We start from the raw sequence: 27,925 nt of genomic DNA, 5'->3' as shown, positions 1-27,925 counted from the left end.
CCAGTTGAAAAACCAAACTTCAATATTCAAAACCAAAAATATTAATACATTTAAAAAAAAACATATTTAAAATATTTTTTGCAGAGACCCAAGTAACATTTTGTGTCTTGTCGGTAGAGTTCTTTTTAAATACGTTTTTTTTTTGTTTTTTTTTTATCTATTTTAACGTTTTATACATACAAAAAAAGAAAGAGAAAAATTGTAGTAAAAACTATTTTACAATTATATTTTATTAGACGTTAGTAATTCGACATTCGCCGTTCCGACTTACGGCATAGAGCCACCTACGGCGTGACGTATCCCGGGGCATTCCTGTATCTCTATCGGGTATAAATCTTTATTGTGGGCGATCTCATTTCAAAGTTGGTAGAGTTTTATCCTCTTCATCCTTTATTTGCATTTAAATCAAAGGAACAAAGGATCTGCGAGGTAAATCCCGATTTGATGTTAAAATTTCTGTAACTGATTTACATAGATAAGTAAAACAAGATGTAAATTCGGGGTGGGAATAATTTTATAATCAGAAAACTTGTTTGGGAATAGTGGGAACACGATCTGAAATTGTAATTCGATATTTTATACAATTAATTCCAAACACATACAAAATGGTTTACAACAGCTCCCAAAAATCCCTGCAAAAGAAATCTTTTTATATGCCATTTTGTATGTTAACAGCATTGTTTACTTTGTTGTATGGTAATATAAAAATTAGAAACAAGTGAAGCAATTAATAAAAGTTATCGAGAGGTAATATTGTAAAAATTGGAAAATAGTTTTTTTACAACATTTAGAGTGCATCCAAATACTTGTTCACAAAATCTGGATTATCTCCAATTACAGGTGTTATTTTCATATTATTTTTTGACATCTCATCAAAGATGATGAAGAATATGGAAGACTACGCATTTAATAAATGATTAGAATCCAGGATCGGCCCTCACATACTAATAAAAGAGTTTCTGCTAAATAAAAAGCTTATTTTCATCTCACCAATAGATGTCTCTAGTGAAGTTCTAGTGATATAAGAATAATGTTTCGAAATTGGTTCATATATATAGAGCTTCCAAGAATTTGAGTAGTGTGGTTGTCAATAATTGGTGAATGTTACACGTGTTTAAAGTGATCATTTTAACCAGCCTATGACGGCCGTCAGCCCCACAAATGCCCAGACTTCCATATTCTTCTTCATCTTTGATAAGATGTCAAAAAAATGATATGAAAATTGATTTTTTGTTCATACTTTGTAAAAACAGATAAAAATAATAACGACCTAAATAAGTGTGTCATTAGACGTATAAGGTAGGTTTGTTGGGTCGAAAATAAATTAAAAGTAGATTTATTATTTGAACCAGCCAGTGTCAAGTCGTAAGGTCTTTTAAATGCCCAGACTTTCATATTCTTACCTCAAACAGACTTCTTGTCAAAAAGTCTACTAAGTCAGAGGGGATGTATGACAAGATGTATAGATGAGTGAGGCGTTCTGTCATCTCTGCCTACCCCTTCAGAAATGGTGTGAGGGTATTTAGTAGTAGTAGTAGTAAATACAGCAGATATGCAGCTTTATCTGGATGCCTAAGAAATTTAGCGTGGAGGAACAAATACATGAGAATGAAAGTAAAATGAACATATACAAACGTGTTCGACCAATAGCCACGTATGGAATTGAGGCAAGAGCAGTTACTTCTAGAAAAAAATCTCTACATCGAATCTCTGAGATGAAAACTCTCCGATCTATAACCAGAAACACGTTGCGAGATCGCGTAAGAAACACTAATATCCGGAGCATATATCGCTCACTCCTTTCAAGAACGTCATAAATCAAAAAACTTGATTTTTCAGGAGAACGTTTTTAAAGTTCAAACATAAAATACAATGTTTCAAAAATAAATATCAAGCCACTTATTTAACTTTTTACTGTGCAACAGATCTTTTTAGGTAAAACCTGAATATTTTTTCTCCATTTGAAAAATATTTAGTATATTTAAAAAAATAATTAAACAATACCTTTTCTTCAAAATGCAAAAATAACACTTTCTGCCCTGTAGCGGGTAAATATTAAGTTAAAAATATGCCTCTTTTGCTGGGATATAGTACATTTTCTGGGCATTACGAAAACATGCACAACTCAAAATTGACGATTTTTGATTTATGACGTTCTTGAAAGGAGTGAGCGATATGTGTAAGACGGAAGATGTCGTGAGGTGGGGAAGACAACGAATACGATGCTGGAATGAGCATGTAAACAGATTGTCAGAAGACAGACTTCCACGTATCGCCCTTCAAGGAAACCCTGAAGGACGTAGACCTTCAGGCAGACCTCCAAAAAGGTGGACAGATAGCTGGCACTCGACATCCCAAGAGCGACAGGCGGCGGCACAGACAGATCCTGAAGATTTATAAAAAGAAGAAGAAGAAGTCAAATGACTTCTTCATCTGTGTTGAGATATTATTTATACAGGTAAATTGAAAGCTTTTATATTATTTTTTGATTATCTCATCAAAGTTGAAGAAGAATATGGAAGTCTGGGCATTTACGGGGCTTTTAAACGTTAATTCACAGTAAAATCGGGATATAATTTTATATTGTTTTACATTTTCAAAAAATTTCGCAACTTAGTTTTAAAAAATTGCTTGGCAAGAGCAGATCTGTCAGGAACCCTAGATGCTTCTGTATCAGATCTAGGCATACGGTGGGACTGCTTTTAATATACATCAGATATATCTCTATAAAATTATAAACCCACGGGAAAACCTCTCAAAAATTTTACGATTTTAATATCCCGTACAAATTGGCATTAGGCACAATTTTTATTCGCTTAAAGCGCCTTCTCTCTAAATTATATTTCTAATTGGCATCCAGCCTGGAGTGAATTTCTTTTGAAAATCCCAGATTCCCGATATAACGGGAACACGGGAACAAATTGCTCATTATTAAGGAATCGTTTCGGTGCGAACTTTTCACGAAGGGGCCTTTGATCAGTTTCAAAGACACTTGGCTTAATTTGCAACATAGACAACTTCTTTGCGTCTCACCTGAACCCAATTATAAGATAGGTCGACCGCGAAATAGATCGATTGATTGGAGAACTATAGAAGTGGTCTTGTTTGGTTAGTGAAGTGACCATTAATTAAAATGTAAAAATAAAACACTTATTATTTTTTGACATCTCAGCAAAAATGAAGAATAACATGGAAGTCTGGGCATTTACAGGGCTGATGACCGTCAAATCAAATTCTTGGATGTTATATATATATATATATATGAACCAATTTAGAAACCTTGTTCTTGAATCACTACATAGAACTTCACTAGAGACATCTATTGGTGACATGTAAAGAAGCTTTTTATCAAGCAGAAACTCTTGTATTAGTATGTGAGGTCCGAATCCTAGATTATCACACACATGAGAAACGCCAGAAAATACCATTTTCATTTTTGTTATTTTTGTTGTAAATGAAACGCTTGTTTAAGACCACTTTTGAGTCTATTAATGTAAACGCGACTAGTTTCTAGAACGACTACTTTTTTTTAAAGTTTTTTTTATAAAAATGAAACACTTGTATAATACAACTTACTGAGTTTTATTAAATTTAAAAAAATAATAAAAATGAACATGTTTTTCCACAAATTTATGCCGAATCAATAAATTAATATATATTTTTTTAAATTCTTAATATAGATGAAGAAGAAAACGTATTTATGGGTATTTACAGTTCTTATGAATGGTTGGTTTGGCTGGTTAAGTGATCACTTAACACACGTGTAATATTCACCATTCTACCCATGATTGAAAACCACACTAATAAAATTTTTGGAACTACTAGAAATATGATCTATCTCATGACACGGTACATCACAACAGCCATCTATGTTAGATTGAGAAAGCATTTTATTTTATTTAGATGTATGCAACATCCTAAGTGGATTATTTCGCATACAGGTAGACGCCTGAAAACACGATTTAAAATTTTTATGTAGCTTATAATTTGACCAGTTATTTCAATTCCAAGAAATTTCAGTGGCATAAAATAACGTACCATATATAATAATAAGTGGATAAACCCAGATTTGTGAACAAGGATTTGGACACACTCAAAAATGTCGTGGATATATATGTATCTATTTTGATACTGCTTAGATGATAACATAAAAGCAAAAAATATATAATCTAGCACAGACCTTTGAATTTAATTTCGCTTCCAGGAGGCCAAAATATAAAAAGCTGACTTTACAATCTCGTCAAATTAAAAATTAATTTAAATTTACCGTATATTATAATTAAAATTATTTTCGAGATTCAATTTCCCTGGCAAAATTTATATTAATAAATATATACTTGTGAAATATAATATCTCTAAAGTGGGTACAAAATAAAAAGCTGACTTTTCTATAAGCTTTCATACATTGTAATTTTTTTTTTAAATTAAGACCCGAATGCCTTCCCAAATGTACTTACAGCGGCAACTTGGGGGTAGGTTTTATAGAAAATTCTTTGAGAAAAAACCAATAAGCTACCCCGGCTACATTTTCGTATTTTCTTTGAAGATTTCCGTAACTGATATCATATATTTAAAGTTCGAATTCTTTTTCACAGCGGTGATTTTTATTTACTTGTATTCAATGATAATTCTAAGGGGTGGAAAATATTCAGGGTATTGTGGGTTTATCGATATTGAAAAATATTCAATATGACGTATTCTTCATCTGATCCTTTTCAGAATCCTATTAAACTGATACAGCGACGCCTGTATCTGTAATCTTATATTAACAAACGCTGTGCACAACAAATTTTCTGATCTCTTGATATTTTTACAGATAATTTGTGAACATATAATTTTTTTACAGATTTTATAAAACTTCTTTTTTTTGTGATTCTCTCCTACCGGTTACAAAATGAACCTTGTCATCATCAGGGAAGGGCATGCACTGTCCAGTACATACCATGTCCATCCTTGATGGTGACAAGGTTCTTGCCGAAACCGGTTTGAAAAAAGTACCTAAGAAAAAAGGTGTCATTTGAACGATAAATACAACTTTCGAAATATGCAGAGTGCGGTTATCAATCATGGGTAGTTACACCATTCACCATTCTATTTAGAATTAATATCTCAACATAAATGAAGAATTATAATACAATTAGTCTGGGTACTTAGAGAGCTTACGACCCATCATCGGCTGATTTAAGTTATCACTTTATCCACGCGTAACATTCACCATTTTACCCATGATTGACAACCACACTGTTTTTAATTCGAAAGATGTAATTTATCTTTCGAATGACACCTTCTTTGATGTGCGTTCTCGGCACCATCTGTGGTTGAATTTAACAAGTTTTTTTAAACATGTCGCTCACTCCTTTCAACAACGTCAAATATAAAAAAAAACTTGGTTATTCATTAGATTGATTTAAACTTTAAGAATATAATGAAATGCATTAAAAATAAGTATCAAGCCACTTATTGAACTTTTTACTGTGCAACAGATCTTTTGAGGTAAAACCTAAATGTTTCTCCACTATTTGAAAAATACATAGCATATTTAAAAAAATTATTAAACAATACTTTTTCTTCAAAATTTAAAAACAATACTTTCTACCCTGTAGCGGGTAAATATTTAGTTAAAAATATGACACTTTTGCTGGGATATTGTACATTTTTGGGCATTTAGAAAATATGCACAACTGAAAATTGACGATTTTTTTATATGTGACGTTGTTGAAAGAAGTGAGCGATGTATAAAATGATCACTTAAACAGACATCCATATTTTTTTTCATCTTTATTAAGTTTTTAAAATATACCATATTCGTGATCTTTTGAGGTTTTAGATTTTCGATAGTTTACCTCGCACTAACAGTTATTATCAGCTTTCCCTAAAAGATCATTTTTGTATTATTATTTCCATGGAGAGCTTTCCAAACGATCAATTGAACAAAAAGTAACTTTATAAAACTTGGCAACCCTTTAACATGTTAACTCACAAGGGAACGCCTTAAAAAAGAGATCTTTTAAGAGAAAATTGAAAACTCTGGACTAACGCAATAATACTTCAGCCCTGAAAGGAAAGGGGGGTAACTGCCATCTGAGTTGTACTAGGAAAAACGTCATAACTGGTGACTGATTAAACAATTATCATTAATTTATATATTTATATATATATATATATATATATATATATATATATATATATATATATATATATATATATATATATATATATATTTATATATATATATATATATATATATATATATATATATATATATATATATATATATATATATACATATATATTTATATATATATATATATATATATATATATATATATATATATATATATATATATATATATATATATATATATATAAATATATATATATATATATATATACATATATATATATATATATATATATATATACATATATATATATATATATATATATATATATATATATATATATATACATATATATATATATATATATATATATATATATATATATATATACATATATATTTATATATATATATATATATATATATATATATATATATATATATATATATATATATATATATATATATACATATATATATACATATATATATACATATATATATATATATATATATATATATATATATATATATATATATATATATATATATATATATATATACATATATATACATATACATATATATATATATATATATATATATATATATATATATATATATATATATATATATATATATATATATATATATATATATATATATATATATATATATACATATATATACATATACATATATATATATATATATATATATATATATATATATATAATATATATATATATATATATATATATATATATATATATATATATATATATATATATATATATATATATATATATATATTTTTATATATATATATATATATATATATATATATATATATATATATATACATATATATATATATATATATATACATATATATTTATATATATATATATATATATATATATATATATATATATATATATATATATATATATATATATATATATATATATTATATATATATATATATATATATATATATATATATATATATATATTTATATATATATATATATATATATATACATATATATATATATATATATATACATATATATTTATATATATATATATATATATATATATATATATATATATATATATATATATATATATATATATATATACAGTATCTACTCAATGAATTAGGGCCACGCCGAATTTCACGCAATTTCTCAATTCAAACAGGAATAACTCAGAGAAAACCTTAAATAAAACAACATTGAATTTTATTTACACATGAACACTTTATTACGCTTAAATTATGCATATATTTTCATATAAATATAGTTAGTATTTAGTATTTCCACCTTTGGCAGAAATAACTGCCTCAATTCTTTTTGGCATACTTAAAATGCACTGTTTTATTATGTTTTTTATTTCTTCGTCTTCTGACCAATTTTTTTGAATATTTTTTTTTTGACAGTCTACTGTCGGATTTGGAAATGAGTAAACCTTATTTTTTAACATGCTCCATACGTTTTCTATAGGATTAAGGTCCGGAGAATTTCCAGGCCAGGGGAGCAAAGGCAGATTTTTGTTAGACAAAATTTTTATTATTGATTTAGCCCGGTGGCAAGGTGCCCCATCCTGCATGAAGGTGTATGGACCTTCTGTTGGGTCGAGTGTATGGTAGAAGGGCAATAAAATTCGTTCGAGGACCTGCTTATAGGAATTTTGGTTCATTGTTCCTTCCACGAAAAACAACGGCCCAGGTAAATTGTTAATAATACATGACCATATCATTGTTGCAGGGGGGTGTTTGATAACTTTTACCACACAGGCCTCATTGTAACGTTCCATTGGTGCTCTCCTGACGAATCGACGGCTCTCTGTCACGGCTTCTAACCGGCACTCATCACTAAAGATGACCTGAAAAATAATGAAAATTTAAGTTTAATTCAAATATATAAGTTTATTTACTAAAATGATATGTTGAAAATTCAATTTAAATAAATACCTTTTTCCAATCATCTACCGAGTAATTTCGATGTAGCCTGGCCCATTTTAATCTATCCGCTTTCATTCGTGGTGTCAATTTTGGTACTTTTACAGGGCGCCTGCATTTCAGATTTACTTCGTAAAGACGTCGCCTCAGTGTTGATACCGATATATTTATACCCTCTTCTTCCAATTTTATTTTTAATGTTTTAACTGATGCACTACGGTTTTTTAACGCACTTTGAACGATTTTTCGATCAGTCCTCGGTGTTGATTTTCTAATCCTACGACAGTTCTTTCGCCGATTGCTGGAGGCGGGTGACTGATTTTTTATTGATTTTGAAATTCTGTCCACTGTTTGATGAGAAACGTTTTCTTTTTTTGAAATTTCTCTATTAGATAGTATTCCTAATTTCAGTAGCACTATAACACTAGACTTTTTTTCCTCAGAAATGTCTTTACTTTTTCCCATTTTGTCTTTTTCAAAAAAAACACTTGTGTTTACAAAAAAAATTATACTTTATGAACTAAAATTAAAAATTAAGTTTTTTTCACAAGACACGATAACTATATAACCTCTCTGAACAAAACAATAACCAGAACTCAAGAAACTTCACTAATAAATAAGATAGGACTAATTTTTGAACTTTCAACTATCTGTCTACCTGTGCTAATTAGGGACCTTTCTCAGAAAAAGGGTTTTAAATTTTGTAAAGGCTTAAATAATCCAGGTATATTTTACATATTATTGAAGGTAATATACATGATATTAGATGTCAATAGAAAACTTAAAGTATTTATGTAAAATAAATATAATAATCCAAAAGATTTCAGAGTATTCAAAAAAATAATGGGTGGCCCTAATTCATTGAGTAGATACTGTATATATATATATATATATATATATATATATATATATATATATATATATATATATATATATATATATATATATATATATATATATATATATATATATATATATATATATATATATATATATATATATATATATATATGTATATAATATATACACACACATATATTTTTTTTTTAAAACCATTTTAATCTAAAATCCATTAAACCATTAATCTGATCAAGTACTTTCAGCAAGTTTAATGACGTAGAGATAATGAAAGAGAATGTAGAACATTTATGCGTTTTCACTGAAAAATGTTCAGGAAGCAGTAAATATTTGTTAAGTTCATCCTTCCGTAAACAATTAAAGTAGTTCACAAGAATCCACACTAGGCCACTGTACTTTATTACCCGAACCGATGACGCCTCGTTAAATTTCCGTTACTTTTGACCGCTCGATAACGCACCATAGTTTGCCCAGACCGCCCGCCGGTTACAGTTAATCTCTGCTAGGGAAAATGCGAACAAAAAACACACGTATCGTAAAAGATTTTCCTTATTTGGGTGGCGCCCAAGAGCTGGAATGGTAACCTAGTTCGTTAAGGACGCTCGGTGGTTATAATCTGCGCCAATTCAATACATTGTCTCTACAACTTACAGCAAGTGTTGTAAAGTCTGAAAGCGACGTATGAAAGAATATAACTGCGTACTAAATGTCGCTCACTCCTTTCAAGAACGTCATAAATCAAAAAACTTGATTTTTCAGGAGAACGTTTTTAAAGTTTAAAAATAAAATACAATTTATTAAAAATAAATATCAAGCCACTTACTGAACTTTTTACTGTGCAACAGTTCTTTTAGGTACAACCTGAAGATTTTTCTCCATTTGATAAATATTTAGTAAATTTAAAAAAATAATTATACAATACCTTTTCTTTAAAATGCAAAAACAACACTTTCTGCTCTGTAGCGGGCAAATATTAAGTTAAAAATATGCTTATTAGATTAAAACCAATATTTTTAACTTTTCCACTTTTTTATTTGACCAGCGACCGAGTTTCGTCGTTACCGACATCATCAGACTGGTCCAGTCAAATAAAAAAGTGGAAAAGCTAAAAATATTGGTTTTAATCTAATAATAAATTAAAAATGCAATTCCATCACGAAGTGTCAGTGGATAATATAAATCTATTTAAAAATATGCCTCTTTTGCTGGGATATAGTACATTTTCTGGGCATTTTGAAAACATGCACAACCGAAAATTGTCGATTTTTGATTTATAACGTTTTTGAAAGGAGTGAGCGATATGTGCATGTAAAGGGTGATAGGGCACTGCTTCATATAAACGCAGTGTTATCTCGATCGATTACACATGAAGGAAAGGTGATCAGCCCACCACTTCAGGTACCAGTCCAGTGTAATATTGAATAAATAATAGAGTGAAAAAATCACTTATATTTATTAAACTCACCTGGGAATCGAACCCGGGACCTCCAGAACGGTAGGCGAGCATGCTGACCATTACACTATGGAGGCGGAAACACCAGTTTAATAAGAGTAAAATAGTTTAAAAATAAAACATCTTTACACGAGTTGAATAACACAACAATAAAACAGAAAAACTCCATATTTTTCTTCATCTATCTTAAATTATCAATATTAATAATATGTGGATTAAATGGATTAACTCAGATCTGTGGACATTGATTTTGACACACACAAAATATTTTGAATAAAAAAAAGAGTTAAATAGTTCTAAAATCAATCATTAAATTGGTTATCAAGGTAATACTAAATACGTACTCAATAACTCATATGTAATTTATACCTTAACCCGTAAGCTGCGGATCGCATCTATTGTCGTTTTTTATAGAAGTACCGTTGACTGCGGATCGCATGCATAGTCGTTTTTCAACTTTACGTACTTATATCAACACCTATGGATAATTTTTTGCACTAAAATTTGGTTCGAGGCATGGATGAATTAGTTCTCTTTGATTTATTGTCACAAAATATCAAAATTACTTTAATTTAGTGTCAACTTTATCGTGAATACTTCCGGTCGGCTCGTGCTCCGCAGATACGACAGCCGCGTCTTCTATACAGCCGCCATACTTTAGGCTGCAAGTCCGTAAATGTTAATATTTTTGTGTAAATACACCATAAAAACATAATAAGTAAAGTGCATTGTGTACTGTGAACATCTATGATGGATATCCGAAAGTTTCACTACAAAAAATAGGCAAAAATATGTTTTTTTTGTCAAAAATATTGTAATGTAAAATAATCCAGCACGGGACGGAAAGTTTGACACTCGAAATCGTGCAGCTTAGAGGTTTAGAGGCTCAACTGAAAAATATTAATCTATGCAGTGAATTAGTTACCCAATATTGTGTACACTACATAATTAACACGTGAACTTCCCTTTGAAATCGACGCCCTTATAATATTGGGGGACGTAGCCTTGATAACCTTAATGTGGAATGAGCCAAACATACTCCTACCTTGTTAAACCTACGGGATGTATACAGAGTGGGACAAATTAAAGTAGCCCGGAGAAAAGAGTTCAACATTATAAAGAAATACGGTAAAAGAAAGTATATACTCGTAGTTCGCTCACCTTCTTATAGCAGATTATCAAAAAATAACCACTTTTGTCCGCCTCCGTAGTGAAATGGTCAACACGCTCGGCTACCGTTCTGGAGGTCTCAGGATCAATAAATATAATTGAATTTTTCACTCTAATTTTTATTCAATATTACCCTGGACTGGTACCCGAAGCGGAGGGCTGATCACCTTTCCTTCTTGTGTTAACGATCAAGATATGATATGATATAGATAGATAGATATGATGCATTGCCCTATGCACCTTGGCGGGTGCGGATAAGGGTTCGAATGAATTATACCACTTATTGAGTTTTATTTCAAATGCCCAGTTTCGAAAACTAAATATTTTTCGTCTCATGAAAACCAATGAGCAAAACATATTCAGGTATTCTTAGAGGTGGGTGGAGATGAGGGTTTAGGGGCGAGACTTAGTTTAATGGGAACAAAGACAATAATGGTGATGAATTTCGGAAAAAGCATATTATCAATTAATTTTTTATCAGTATGTATAGCAGATGTTGAAAATGAAGACTATTCATCTCTTGGCACCTTTGGACTCTGGTCGACGGATTGAGTAAGATGAATATGCGGTGTGCAGACACCATACACTAACCCTCAACATTTTTATCATGCGACGATGTCGGATGGAAGTTAAGCAGATTCTCTACTGTTTTATTTTGTATGTTTAAATCATTGATAACTTTGTGGTATGGAAATAAAACATTCTCCTTGCCGTCCCTTGTTTACTTTGTGTAATACCACTTTATAAAACACTTATTTGTGACTACCGGTTTCGGAAAATCATTCCATCATCAGGTCATTAAAATTAAAATGAATTTCTCACACTAAAATTATTCAAATTAACATAAAATTATTACGATTCGACATTTGTATAAAAGTAAAAAAAAAAAATTTTTTCATATAAATGTCAAATTGTAATCATTTTATTTTAATTTAAATGACCTGATGATGGAATGATTGATTACACAAAGAGGAAAAAAGTGGTATTACACAAAGTAAACAATGGATGGTAAAGAGACTGTTTTCTTTACTGTTATTCTATAAGTTGACATAAACTTTAAGGTGAAATCAAGTTTCATAAAAAATAAATTAAATATCCACGTCCAAGCCGCTTTGTGAACAGCCAAATACAAAATTGAATACTCTGAGGAGAATCTGCTCATAAATCGCTCACTTCTTTCAACAACGTCATAAATAAAAAATCGTCGATTTTCAGTTGTGAATGTTTTCGGAATGCCCAGAAAATGTACTGTATCCCAGTAAAAGCGCCATAATTTTAACTTAATGTTTACCCGCTACAGGGCAGAATGTGTTGTTTTTGCATTTCGAAGAAAAGATATTGTTTAATAATTTTGTTTAAATATACAGAATATTTTTCAAATACAGAAAAAAACCTTCAGGTTTTACCTAAAAAGATCTGTTGCACTGTAAAAAGTTCAATGAGTGGCTTGATATATGACGTTCTTGAAAGGAGTAAGTGAAATGTTCAATAGTATCTACTCGTCCGGCCCACTTTTATTTGCCCACCCTGTATTTATAACTGAGACTCACATACCATATAACACGACATGTCATCACGTAGCGTCACATCACAGCTAGGCATCGGGTAACGTGGCGGAATGACCCAGTTTTGGTTTAGAGACGGGCGGGCCAGTCTTCACATAATTACAGGGCCGAAGGAGACCTAGGAATAATCTAGCCCGTTTGCGTGGGTATTCCGACCCCGGTGGGGCATGCCTCTATCATTTATTCAAAGTGTGTCCCGTGAATCGGAAAATGTTTCCACGCGAAGATCCGAGATTTCACCTTAACCCTTGCAAAAACTTAAAACAAGCCTGGAAACTTTTCAGTTTTTTTAGTAAAAGAATTTTCACTTAAATAAAATACTTTTTCTTTAAACACTCTCCTTATCATTCAACGTTCACCTTGTTATACCACATTAATAAACACTAATTCTACATATTTTTTTCACTGTAACATATATTCAATATTACCCTGGACTGGTACCTGAAGCGGAGGGCTGATCACCTTTCCTTCATGTGTAAACGATCAAGTTAACACTGCGTTTATATAACGAGTGCCCTATGCACCATTGGGGTGCGGATAAGGGTTTTAATATTATTTTATTATTAATTTATGACTACTTGTTTCAGAATAATCATTCCATCATCAGGTCATGAAAATGAAATTGTTACGGTCTGACATGTATACAAAAATGAAATATTTGAATATTTGAAAAAAATGTATATGTCAGACCGTAAGTGTTTCGTTTTAATGACCTAATGATGGAATGATTAATCCGAAACTGGTAGTCATAAAATAGTATCACATCTTTATTTCTTCTTTACATCTCACCAATAGATGTCTCTAGTGAAGTTCTAGTGATTCAAGAACAAGGTTTCTAAATTGGTTCATGTATATATATATATATAGAACTTCCAAGAATTTGAGTACCTAGTGTGGTTGTCAATAACGGGTAGAATTAGTGAATGTTACACGTGTGTAAAGTGATCACTTAAACCAGCCTATGACGGTCGTCAGCCCCGTAAATGCCCAGACTTCCATATTCTTCTTCATCTTTTATTAGATGTCAAAAAATAAACTATATAGTTTATTAAACAATTTTTTTTATTTGATCAGTGATTGAATTTCATCGTTACCGACTTCGTCAAACCAGTAAAATGATGTACGACGGAGCCCGGTCACTGTTCAAATATAATAAAAGTGGAATTTTTTTATTATATTTGAACAGTGTTGACGTATTTTATTATTATCATTCAAAAATATCACTATTAAAACCCTTATCTGCATCCCAATAATGCATAGGGCACTGCATCATATAAACGCAGTGTTATCTTGATCGTAAACACATGAAGGAAAGGTGATCAGCCCTCCGCTTCAGGTACCAGTCCAGGGAAATATTGAATAAATATCATAGTGAAAAATTCACTTATATTTATTTGACCCCCCTGGGAATCTAACCTGGGACCTCTAGAACGGTAACCGAGCGTGCTGACCATTACACTACGGAGGCGGAGGTTTTTTACTTTCTGAAAACATCACGAATACTTCAAGTCTCAAATACAAATAAAATAAAAAATTGACGCTAATGTATTTTTGAACGGTTTAAATTATTTCCTACATTATCGGCACGTCTATACTGCTAGTCGCTAATTTGATTATACGACCTTTTGAAGCGTGAAGTAAATTGATTTGTTTCAAACGCTTCAACGATTTCCCTCCATATCCCCCCTCGGCCTTCTCCGCTCACCCCACGCCACCTAGCAGGCATTATTATTATATTATTATGAAGTCGTATGTGAAGTTCGATCCCCGAGTGAAGTGGAGAGAGTCGCTCCAAAACTGGGTCAGCTGTATTGTGAATTCAGTGTCTGGAAACATTTGGTTACAATTATTTGGTGGATCAGAGTGAACAACTTGCCCCGCCTTGTTGTAACAACTAGCCCCTACTTACCCAACAAAAAATATTGACGACATTTTACAATATATCCTAAATTAAACACTATTATTGGATTGCATTCTATTTTTATTTACATATATATGATAAAAACGACGATATAAGAAAGGAATGTAAGGCTAAACGAGGAATAATTGAAAAGATTAGGAAGAGGTATTTGCGGTGGTATGGACATGTGGAGCGAATGGATAGCGAGAGAATGACTAAGAAAATATATGTGGCGAATGTGAGAGGGAAAACAGAACGTGGACGACCGAAAAAGACTTGGCACGATCAGATCAATCAGAACCTAAAATCTGGCGGTGTCAAAAGTCTGCGTAATCGGAGGGCATGTATGACTAGATGTATGGATGTGAAGGAGGCGAGGAGTGTATGTCAGGACAGAAGAGTGTGGCGTTCCATCCTCTCTGCCTACCCCTGCGGGGAAACGGCGTGATGGTAGTAGTAGTAGTAGTAGTAGTATATATGATAATATTTAATTTCAATTTCAATTCAATAATTAATATATATACATTACAAACTAACATTTAAGGCGTATACATTAAAAATACAAATTAAAAAGTAAGCAAGAAGACTCTTGTTAAATGTGTATATGTGACGCGTTTCGTATTAATAAGACATTATCAAAACACACAAAACATTGAGTGTTTGATAATGTCTTAATAAGACAAAACGCGTCACATATTATTATATATATCACTCACTCCTTTCAACAACGTCATATATCAAAAATCGTCCATTTTCGGTTATGCATGTTTCCGGAATGCCCAGAAAATGTACTATATCTCAGCAAAAGCGGCATATTTTTAACATAAAATTTACCCGCTACAGGGCAGAAAGTGTTGTTTTTGCATTTTGAAGAAAAGGTATTGTTTAATTATTTTTTTAAATATACTTTATACTTTATAAATGGAAAAAAATCAGGTTTTACCTAAAAAGATCTGTTACACAGTAAAAAGTTGAATAAATGTCTTGATATTTATTTTTAATACATTTTATTATATTGTTCAACTTTAAAAACGATCCTGAAAAATCAAGTTTTTTTATATATGACGTTGTTGAAAGGAGTGAGCGATATGGGAAATAGTATTGAATTAATGTTTTTAATTTTAAATCAAACACTGATTTTTTTAATCTGCTTAGTTTATTGACTCGAAAAATATGTGATTGATTAAAAATTTTATACATAAATTAAAATGGAGTTCTAAAAATTAAACATTCAGGTTTTACCTAAAAATATCTGTTGCACAGTAAAAAGTCTAAAAAGTGGCTTGATATTTTTAATTAATGTTTTACTTAGTAAATACCACTATTTCTTTAAATCTACTGTGACACGTGTTTCGATGCATCATTTTCAAACACCGTATGTGAAATGAAATCATGAAAATAAAAAATCGGATAGTGAAAATGATGCGGAATGCATCGAAACACGTGTCACAGTGGATTTTAAGAAATAGTGGTATTTACTATGTAAAACATTAATTAAAAATTAATACATTTTACCACAAAGTGACTGCCGAATCAATTAATGAAAAGGCTTGATATTTATTCGTAATACATTTTAAAATATTTTTAAACTTTAAAAATGATCTCCTGAAAAATCAAGATTTTTTATATATGGCGTTGTTGAAAAGAGTGAGCGATGGCGCAATTTTCGTAAAATACTACCTCAAGGGTGCTTATTTACTCCTATAAATACACGAAATTCTATAAATATACGTTTCAAGTCTTATTTTCGTACATTTGTATTTCTCTTTTAATCGTATTTGTTACTCGCGCAAATAGAACATCAATCATAAATATATAATAACACTTTTTTCTTATTTTTCTACGTAATAATATATTATAATTAGGTAGCATCCGAATGGGTGGGGATAATCCATCAAAATGTCACAATGGAGCGCTTACTTGTGAAGGTAGACAAAAGTATTGTATTTACATAAAATTGGTATTAGTATGCTTGATCACATTAATACATAGTTGTAAAGGCGATGTAAAACCTTTTTAACCAGCTAGTTTTAGAACTATAACAAAATATGGGTTAAAACCTTTATATCCAGCTAGTTTAAAACAATAACAAAATTTAGTTAAGAAATGGTGGATGTTACATGTATGTAAAGTGATCACTTAACCGAGCCTAGAACGGTCGTATGCCCTGTTTGTCGATGAATAACAATGTATATATAATATGTCGTATGCCTAGACTTTCCTATTCTTCTTCATCAAAATGTTAAAATAACTGCTAAATGGAGATAATCCAGATTTGAGAACAAGTATTTAGACGCACTCAAAATGTATTTATGGATCAATAGTCAATAAAATGACAAATTTTTAGATTTTTCATCTAGGGGAAGACAGATAATCCAGATTTGAGAAAAAGTATATTCTAACTAACTAACTAACGATCACGCCGCTTTGCCGCAGGGGTAGGCAGAGAGAATAGAGCGCCACACCACTCTGTCCTTGCAAACATTCTTCGCCTCTTCCACGTTCATGCATCTCCTCATACATACCCGCCGATTGTTACGACTCCTAACCTGACCACTTTCAAGTATTTGGCATACCTGATCGTGCCATGTTTTTCTCGGTCTTCCTCTGCTCTTTTTTCCACTTACATTCACCTCATAAATTTGTTTTACCGTTCTTTACTCACTCATTCGTTCTACATGTCCAAACCATCTCAACACACCTTTCTTAATTTTATCGATAATGCTTATCTCAGCTTTGCATTCCTTCCTTATTTCACTATTCGTACATCTATCATACATCGTTTTGTCGCACATTCTTCTGAGAGATTGCATTTCGACTGCATTTAGTCTACTTTCATCCTTCTTTTGCCAACTCCATGTTTCACTTCCACACATTAGAGTTAAAAAGTATATTCGGACGCACTTAAAACGTGGTAAATTTGTATGTATAATTTATTGGCTTGTTCTCGTTGTAAAAGCCCGGCTAAGTTTGGTAGCGTAAAACAATCTGCCAGTCGACTTGGTATTGTGCAAACATCATTAACTAACACGACATCAAATTCAAATATAGACGGGACGTCAACACAAAATGGCGGCCTGTCTCATATTGGCGGGAACCGCTTAGCGCTGTCAAAAATCCCGTCCGACAGAATTTAATAAAACGGAAAACCGCTCAATCCGAATTTATAATAAAATTTCATAAGAGAAAAATCTTTGCTTTGGCAATAAATGTCTATCAGATTGAAAAATCATATTTAAAAGTAAAATGAAATTTTTAATTTCAGTTTTACTTGGTAAATACCACTATTTCTTCAAATCTATTGTGACACGTGTTTCGATGCATTCCGTATCATTATGAACGTAACACTATATGAACGGGTAATGGATAAAATGACTATCGAATCAATTAATAAAAATTAAATATATTAGTCGAAATGCGATCTCTCAGAAGAATGTGCGACAAAACGATGTATGATAGATGTGCGAATAGTGAAATAAGGAAGGAATGCAAAGCTGAGATAAGCATTATCGATAAAATTAAGAAAGGTGTGTTGAGATGGTTTGGACATGTAGAACGAATGAGTGAGGAAAGAACGGTAAAACAAATTTATTAGGCGAATGTAAGTGGAAAAAGGAGCAGAGGAAGACCGAAAAAAACATGGCACGATCAGGTATGCCAAATACTTGAAAGTGGTCAGGTTAGGAGTCGTAACAATCGGCGGGTATGTATGAGGAGATGCATGAACGTGGAAGAGGCGAAGAATGTTTGCAAAGACAGAGTGGTGTGGCGTTCTTTCTCTCTGCCTACCCCTGCGGGGAAGCGGCGTGATAGTTAGTTAGTTAGTAAGTTAAATATATTTATTTCATCCATATAAAAATTTCATCTAAATAAATATTAACATATCGCTCACTCCTTTCAACAACGTCAGATATCAAAAATCGACAATTTTCAGTTGTCCGTGTTTTCAGAATGTCCAGAAAATGTACCATATCTCAGCAGAAGCGGCATATTTTAACCTAATATTTGCCCGCTACAGGGCAGAAAGTGTTGTTTTGCATTTCGAAGAAATGGTATTGTTTAATTTGTTTTTTAAAATATATTGAATAATATTCAAATGGAGAAAAAACATTCAGCTTTCACCTAAAAATATCTTTTGCACAGTAAAAAGTTAAATAAGTGGCTTGATATTTATTTTGAATATATTTTATTATATTTAACTTTAAAAACGATCTCCTGAAAAATGAAGTCAAATGCAAATTTTGTATCGTTGAGATGCATTGTCTCTCTGTCACTAGCACTAAATCTCTCTTATTTAGTAAAAACATTTTCAAAAAGCTTATATATTGTTATTCATCGAATGTGCAAACGCAAGTAATAGGTGTAAATTATACAAAAACAGCAAAAAATCGCTCCGTGATCTATCAAGCTGTGTAAACCATTATTGTGTAAGCAAGGTGATTTACGAGTGTCTGTTTGTTGCCGTCTGACTACGCAGAAATGTTGATATTTAGAGCAGTGGCTCTCAAAGTTTGTTTCGTAATGCCTTGGACCTCCGCAAGGCTTTCTGAGGACTATTGAAAGTTCTCCCAACCGCATTCCCAGATCTGATATAAAAGCATCTAGGCCTCTCTTATTATAATATTAAATAAATTCATTTCCCGATTTTACTGTGAATTTTTATTTGATAGTTTTAAATGTCTCTGTTACTAACAAACTAAATAAATACCCTCCGTCTCTATATTGTAATGGTCAGCACGCTCGGCAACCGTTCTGGAGGTCCCGGGTTTGATTCCCAGGGGTGGGACAGATAAATACAAGTGTTTTTCTCTCTTTAAAATTTATTTTATATTACCCTGGACTGGTATCTGAAGCGGAGTGCTGATGACCTTTCCTTCATGTGTCAACGATCAAGATAATAATAATAATAATAATAATAAATTTGGATAAATTATATAGCGCCATTTTCGTAAAAAATACATGATTTAGTGCCCTATGCACCATTGGGGTGCAGATAAAGGTTTGAAGAAGAATAAATAAATACATACAATAGAATAAAATAATAACTATTCAATTTTTTCCACATTAATTTTATTCGACCCGCAACCGGATTTCGTCGTAACCGACATCATCAGACTGATCTTCACCCAGCCAAATTTGCAAGAAGGGAGTCTGGATTTGCAAAAAGGAATTTCTAGTAACCTTTTCATTCTTTGGCAGGATCTTTTAATATTTCTTTTATGAATTAAATGTTGGCGCATTGAAACATATTTTAGACACTGTTGGCAATTGATTTCTCGTAGCTCCAAACGTTGAGCTTCCTGAAATAATTGATTGGACGGAAAAGCATGATTTTAATAATAAGTTTTTGTACTCATGTCCTCATTTCCTAATAACCATCTTCGATATCGGGTGATTAGGTTGTTCTGTCACTCAATCGATGGAACCAACCTGCCAATGGAAATGCCGACCAGGGGGGTGGTATCCCTGTTCAATCGCATTTTCGTGCATATCGACCCCTTCCACATCGATAAGGGTGATTTCAAGAGGAAAATAATCCTACTAGCGTATGGTTCCAACGCCAAACAACTTTGAGAATGGCCGATTTAGTGTAGTATTTATTCGACTATTTAATTTTTGTGCCAATTCTTCCATCTGCCCGGATAGCTCAGTTGGTAGAGCATTGGACTTTTAATCCAAGGGTCCAGGGTTCAAGTCCCTGTTCGGGCGTCCATACTTTTTTGTTAATTAAAATTAAAAAACATTATTTTTATAAATATTTTTTTATAAATGTCCTCGAATGTTCCATCTCTTAAAAACACGCAAAACTGAAAATTGTCAATTTTTGATAAATGACGTTCTTGAAAGGAGTGAGCGACATATAAAATAAAACACAAAAAGAATATACATAAAATAAAGCCAATTATATTGTAGTTAACCACGGAAACACAAAAAGATTTGTATAAAAGATCTAGTGTAGATCTATGAGAGTGTGAATGTGCATTTTTGAAGTGTGTAAGAGGGTGTGTGTGTGTGAGACATACATACAATGCAGAGAAAGTTGTTTCGTTGTTATATTGATAACGGAATTTATTAAATATTTTATACAAATACCAAAAACGTTGTTAAATTCCCTCGTCAGCCGCCATTTGCGAGGTGCTATTATGTCATATCCGGAAAATATTTACGCATGAATATAAAACTTCCTGCCTTCTTCCTGGGGGACGAGCTAGACCGTCTCTCTCTTCCGGTCACGAAATAAAATTCCGACAAACACATTATCTTTTTATACGCCCAACATTCAAAGTACAAGTTTGGCAGTAAAAAGTTTAATTTAAGTAGACCTTTAGAAGTTACTTGAACGAAAAACGTAAAAAAAATTAAAACACATTTCAATTTTAACGACTCCGTATACTTTTTTGAATCTGTGGGAACAAATCGTTGGACTTCAATCTTTGCTACAAATAAAACAACAAAATATTATGACTAAAATACAAAATATACTTTTCCTTGTGAATTTCTTTAAAATGGTATTATATGTATAATTAAATAATACTTTCCTTGTCATACATCGTTCACTTTGTGTTATATCACTTTAAAGTGGTATTACACAAAGTAAACGATGAGAGATTAGGAGAGTGTTATATTCAATTCAAACCCTTATCTGCACCCCAATAGTGCATAATAATAACCATATCCGCTCCCTAGGTGGAGCATATGGAGTCCACAAACTGTCTCCAGGCTTTTCTGTCAGCTGCCAGCTCCCTTGCATCCTCCCAAGTCAGATCCGCGTCGCGAAGTTCTGACGAGAACTGCCGACGAATTGTCAGCAATGGTCGTCCTGGGCGGCGCGAACCTGATGCCTTGTAAAAGAGGCAAGCTTGATTAAGGCTCTCAGGAGGCATGCGGAGTACGTGGCCAAGCCAACTGAATCGCCTTTTTTTGACGAAAATTGGGACCAAGATTTGCTGCGTCCTACGCCTTATCTCTTCATTCCTCACAAAGTCAAACCACCGCACGCCTAAGATTCTCCGCAAACACCTGTTCTCAAAGCTTAGTACACGGCTGCTTTGGGCCCTTGTAAGGTGCCATGTTTCACAGCCGTATAAGAGAACAGGAGCAATGCAGGCATTGTATAGGCGGCATTTGGTTTTCACCGAGTATAAATCCGATCTCCAGACAGCCTTCATACTGTTGAATGCGGACCCAGCGAGTCCTAATCGCACTCCCAGTTCCTTTTGAAGGCTGCCATTTTCAGTCGCGTACACTCCCAAGTACTTGAAACTCTCGACCCTTTCGATGCGCTGGTTACTCAACGTCAAGGGTTGTTGGGCATCTAGGCATGAGCTGTTGCACAACACATGGGTTTTTGCAACATTTATTGTAAGCCCCATGTGCGTAGAGTACCTATTTACCCTGTCGACGATCAATTGAAGACCCTCGACGGAGTCATCAATTAAAACAGCATCATCTGCGTACTCTAGGTCGCAGAGTTTCCGGGAGGGGGAGATGGATATACCTCGGTCAGATGGTAATGACTTTCGAAGAATGAAATCCATGAGGATGATGAAGAGAAACGGTGCAAGGACGCAGCCTTGTCTGACTCCGGTAGAGACCCCAAACCAATCCGTGACAACATCGTCAACTCTCATTCGGCATTCACTATTGAGGTGAAGGGACTTAATTAGCTCCACTAATTTCGCAGGCACCCCATAAGCTTCCAGTACTTTCCAGAGTGTGGGCCTGTGCGGACTATCAAACGCTTTCTCATAGTCTACAAAACACATCGCCAGAGAACTGTTAAATTCCTGGCTCTGCTGTAGAATGTGGCGAATATTATGGATTTGATCCGCACAGGACCTGCCAGGCAGAAACCCTGCCTGGTTTTCTCTGAGCACCTGCATAATGGGGGCTCGGATTCTCTGCAAGATTACGTGGGCAAGCACCTTCCCAGGTACGCTGAGTAGCGTAATGCCGCGGTAGTTGTCACAGTTGAGTGGATCACCCTTCTTATGTAACACGGTAATCTCCCCATTTACCCAGTCTCTAGGGCATCGCTCTTCTTCCCACACACTGGACATTAATTGGTGTAAAGGGCCAATAATGCCAGTAACGCTGCATTTCAATAATTCCGGGTGGATACCATCAACACCAGGGGCAGTCCCATTTTTCAATTTCGACACGGCAGCTATAATTTCTGCCTGTGTCGGTGGACCATCAGGTATGGCGACCGCCCGCGGAATGCTTGACGCAGCCTCCGTGGGAATATCGAGGATGATTGGAGGAGGAGGGCGATTCAAGACCCTGTGGAAATGATCACGCCATATTTCCTTTATACGATCCGCGTCAGATTCGGTAACTCCATTTGTGTTTTTCACAGCTCCAGGGGTTACCGAATTCTTTCCGCAGATCTTCCTTGTTATTTGGAATAATTTCCGCGTGTCATTTCCTTGGGCAGCATGTTCCGCCGTTACAATAAGAGAATCGAGATGACGGCGCTTATCGAGTCTGCATGATCGTTTGACTATACGATCTTGGCGCCTGTAGTCATCTCTGAGGGTGTCCAGTTGGTAGGGGTCACTTTCACTGTCCCTCAGTGCTTTTAAGTGAGCGCGCTCAGCCATCTTTCCCCAGGTCTCATCTGACATCCAATGGGGTCTTTCTCCTATCCTGGGGCCAAGAACCTCATTGGCGGAAGAGTTGAGAGCCGATTTGAGACTGGCCCACTGTGCCTCAATCGAGTCAACATTAATGGGCTGAGGATCGGTGTCTTGCTGGACACGTTGTCCGACCGTTTCCTCGAATCTCAATCTTATTTCGGCACTCTTCAACTTGTCTAAGTTGATTCTCTTCCGCCAAGGACATCTCGGCAGACGTTTGAGCTGCAGACAGATTCTTCCGACGAGTAACTCGTGATCACTATGAATGTCGGCCCCTCTGTAGGACCTGACATCGAGGAGCTCTCGCCGGTTAGCACGTCCATAGAGGATGTGATCTATCTGCGCTCTTGTTCGTCCGTCAGGGGAGGTCCAGGTGTACTTATGGATGGACCTATGGGGAAATAGCGTACCACCAATGACAAGGTCGTTAATACTAGCGAACTCGACCAGTCTTTCTCCATTGCCATTGGCGTGCCCTTGCCAATAGTGCATAGGGCACTGTATCATATAAACGCAGTGTTATCTTGATCGTTAATTCATGAAGGAAAGGTGATCAGCCCTCCGCTTCAGGTACCAGTCCAGGGTAATATTGAACAAATATTAGAGTGAAAAAATCACTTATATTTATTTATAGATTTGTAATTTGTAGGACCCCATTTTAACATCAAGTTGTTTTTTTTGTTTTGTATTTTATTTGACCAGTGACCAAGTTTCGTCTTTACCGACATCACCAGAGTGGTTTAAGGCTAGATAAAATTATTTGTTATATACACAAGGGTTGAAAACCATGATTTTATAAAAAAAATCGACAAATTGAATTGAAATTGAGTTTTAAGTATGATTTTTCAACCCTTACCATAACTGATATGGAATTATTATTAAATTTATACTAAAATTTACTTTATATAAATGAATTTTTTCAAGCTATTATTACCAACATTTTTAGTTAATTAAATGTCAAAATTTGCCTAATTTTAAAACAATGATTTGAAAATGCTTCTCTACACCCTTGATAGAGGCCTAACTTAGATCAGCCCCTTGGGACGTGGTTTAAACTCCAGCTAACTGAATTAAAATCTCATCAAGTCTTTGAGTTTACTACAAAATTATCTGTATTTAAATTTTCTTATCGCCACCATTGCCGTAGCGTTTGCCCAATTTTTATTTTCATCTGCACGACTTTCAGAAGACATTTTCAGAAAGTATTAACAGAGGATTTCGGCTGAAAATTACTGTAAAATATTATAGAGATTCTTTATTTTTATTTTTCATTTAATTGCTAGTAATTAAAGTATGTAGCCACTCACCGGTATTTTTTTAAACCGGTTTCGAGACGTATCCGTCTCTTTGTCCGGATAATCACAAAAACAGCATGCAAATAATACTACACGTCACAATCATAGCTCTATTCATAGGCAATCTTTAGTGCATGTTGGTCCTAGCGTCGACCAAAATCGCAAATGATCTACATTTTGTGTAGTTATAAGTGTGTGAATAGTGCTAAGGTAGTATGTATAATGTATAATACTGTTTGCATGCTGTTGTAGGGATTGTCCTGACGAAGAGACGTCTTGAAACCGATAGACAAATCAGCGCACTTATATTTCGCGAGCGTGACTTTGCTAGTAGGAAGCAGTGAAACTGAGATGATCCTTAGAAAAAAAAACCTAAATACTCATTTGTTTGCTAAATCATTTCCACTATCTCCTTTTCCCCAATTAAATCACCATGAATTGCCCTTGAGGTAGTACTTTACGAAAATAGCGCTGTATATCCAAAATTATTATCTTTATTATAAAAGGCGCCTGAGAAAAATAATTAAAACTATTTTTTCTGTACAATTCTTTATAAAATACTGTAATATATTTTTTTACAATATTATATTTTTGTGATGAACGCTTCTCTAAGCATAGCCCTAATGAGAGATACTAAATATATGATAAGGTCCATAACAAAATATTTGTTTATGTTTACCGCATGAAATACGTAATTTATCCATTAATTCCTAAATCAAACACAGCTTTTTTAGTCTACTAAGTTGTTAAAACCACATAAAAATTTATATTGTGACAATTATTTCACCTAGTTATGGCATTTTCAAAAGAATGTGAAGATCAGCAAATAAATACGTAATTCCTGATATTTTCCACTACCTTTCAGTTCGCCATACCTTTCAGCTTATCCCTAGCTTGTTATTCCTGAAATATTCTGAAACCTAAGTCGAGGTCAGTCCGAAATAGAGGTCGATCCATTGTAGGCCACAAACGCTAAGCAGAGACCTTCTTCGAGCGTAGTTATTATCCATATTTCCCAACCCTGCTCAATGCTGAGGAGATATGATTGACATCTCCATTGAATCGAGCGTCATTATTGCTCATCGTATTTCTTATTGGCAGAAAACAGCATTGTTTTCTTACACTATGAAATATAATAACTCTTTCCTTCTTATGATATCCTGTTACATTATTCGAAATATGTTTTTATTTTCAACTAGTGGTACCTACCTACAAATTTCTGTGGCTCAGATTGGTTAAATGTAAAAGATACAATATAGAAAGAACTCATTTCTCATTTGATTAATGTCACAACTTTCATTGCTTTTTTCTCATCTTTTTCTTCTTTCTTCTTTGTCAGCCGTCTCTCTACTGCTGGATGTAGGCTAATAATTTAAGTTTTGTATGTATTCATTATATTTGTTATGTGATTTTAGCACTAAGTTACAAACAATGGTCAAGTCGTGAATAATTTAGAAAATTTAGAAAATACATAGAAATTAATAATATGCTTTTTTACTTCCTTTTTTCCTTAAACTACCCCCTCCCCCTATTTATCACTCTTACAAACTCAAGATGGTGCATAGGGCACTACGTCATATAAACGCAGTGTTATCTTGATCGTTCACACATGAAGGAAAGGTGATCAGCCCTCCGCTTCAGTTACCAGTCCAGGGTAATGTTGAATAAATATTACAGTGAAAAAATCACTTATATTTATTTTACACCCCTTGGGAATCGAACCCGGGACCTCCAGAATGGTAGCGTGCTGACCATTACACTACGGAGGTGGACTATAAATATTTTTATATACATATATATATATATATATATATATATATATATATATATATATATATATATATATATATATATATATATATATATATATATATATATATATGTATATATATATATATACATATGTATATACACGTCTATAAATTATTTTTATTCTTATATCGTGTTTATGTAATATTTTTATTTATTCATTTTATATTTCGAAACTGTTTTGACCTTTAGCGATGGTAGATTTACAACAATAAATACTATAATAAGGCTTCGTGTGATTTGATTCGAAGCTAATTGAACCCTTTGAGGATTCTCTGACTTGTTTGCGCACTGTAAGAAGCCGTTATTATTCCGTTTTCTTTGTTCCATTCTCATGAACAACAAACAACTTTTCAACTAGGTAGGTACGATTTTGATTGAAATTACTTCCATCTTTGTTGACGACGTTTTAAAGAGTATCGGCGGCAAAAAGCTGAAAGGTCGTTATGAAAAAATGGTCATTTCCATCAACGTTATTATCTGAACTTACTTTAAGCTACAACATTTTTGAGTGTGCCCAAATACTTGTTCACAAATCTGGATTATCTCCAATTAAAGGAGTTAGTTTACATATTATTTTTTGACATCTCATCAAAGATGAAGAAAAATATGAAAGAATTTTCATCTCACCAATATATGTGTCTAGTGAAGTTCTATTGATTTAAGAACAATGTTTCTAAATTGGTTCAAATATAAAAAACTTCCAAGAATTCGAGTAGTGCGGTTGTCAATATTGGGTAGAATTGGTGAATGTTACACGTGTGTAAAGTGATCAAAAGCCTATTGCATATATATATATATATATATATATATATATATATATATATATATATATATATATATATATATATATATATATATATATATATATATATATATATATATATATATATATATATATATATATATATATATATATATATATATATATATATATATATATATATATATATATATATATATATATATATATATATATATATATATATATATATATATATAATGAAAATGGAGGTATGAAAGTTATCAAATCAAATGATGGTAAAATATTGACGAATGAAAGTGAAGTGAAAGAAAGATGGAAAGAATACTTTATGGAAATTTATGAAAGTAACGGCAATGTCTCCACCGAGACACCCATAGAGGCAA

At 32.8% G+C, this 27,925-nt stretch overlaps 1 protein-coding gene and 1 non-coding gene across 2 annotated transcripts in view; both read left to right on the top strand.

Moving 5' to 3' along the window:
* Positions 1-27,925, top strand: part of LOC148300412 (receptor-type tyrosine-protein phosphatase T-like) — a gene marked incomplete at its 3' end in the record, with an annotated part of 214,519 nt that overhangs the window by 40,303 nt on the left and 146,291 nt on the right. The window lies entirely within an intron of this gene.
* Positions 20,670-20,742, top strand: TRNAK-UUU (transfer RNA lysine (anticodon UUU)). The gene has a single exon. It is a non-coding gene; the product is annotated as a tRNA-Lys (tRNA).

This window comes from Brachycentrus maculatus, unplaced genomic scaffold (genome assembly GCF_059751285.1).
Source record: "Brachycentrus maculatus isolate JH-2025_06_01 unplaced genomic scaffold, ASM5975128v1 h1tg000721l, whole genome shotgun sequence".
NCBI classification, from domain to species: Eukaryota; Metazoa; Arthropoda; class Insecta; order Trichoptera; family Brachycentridae; genus Brachycentrus; species Brachycentrus maculatus.
The sequence above is the reverse complement of the archived record's forward strand: the minus strand, read 5'-3'. Positions and strand labels throughout refer to the sequence as shown.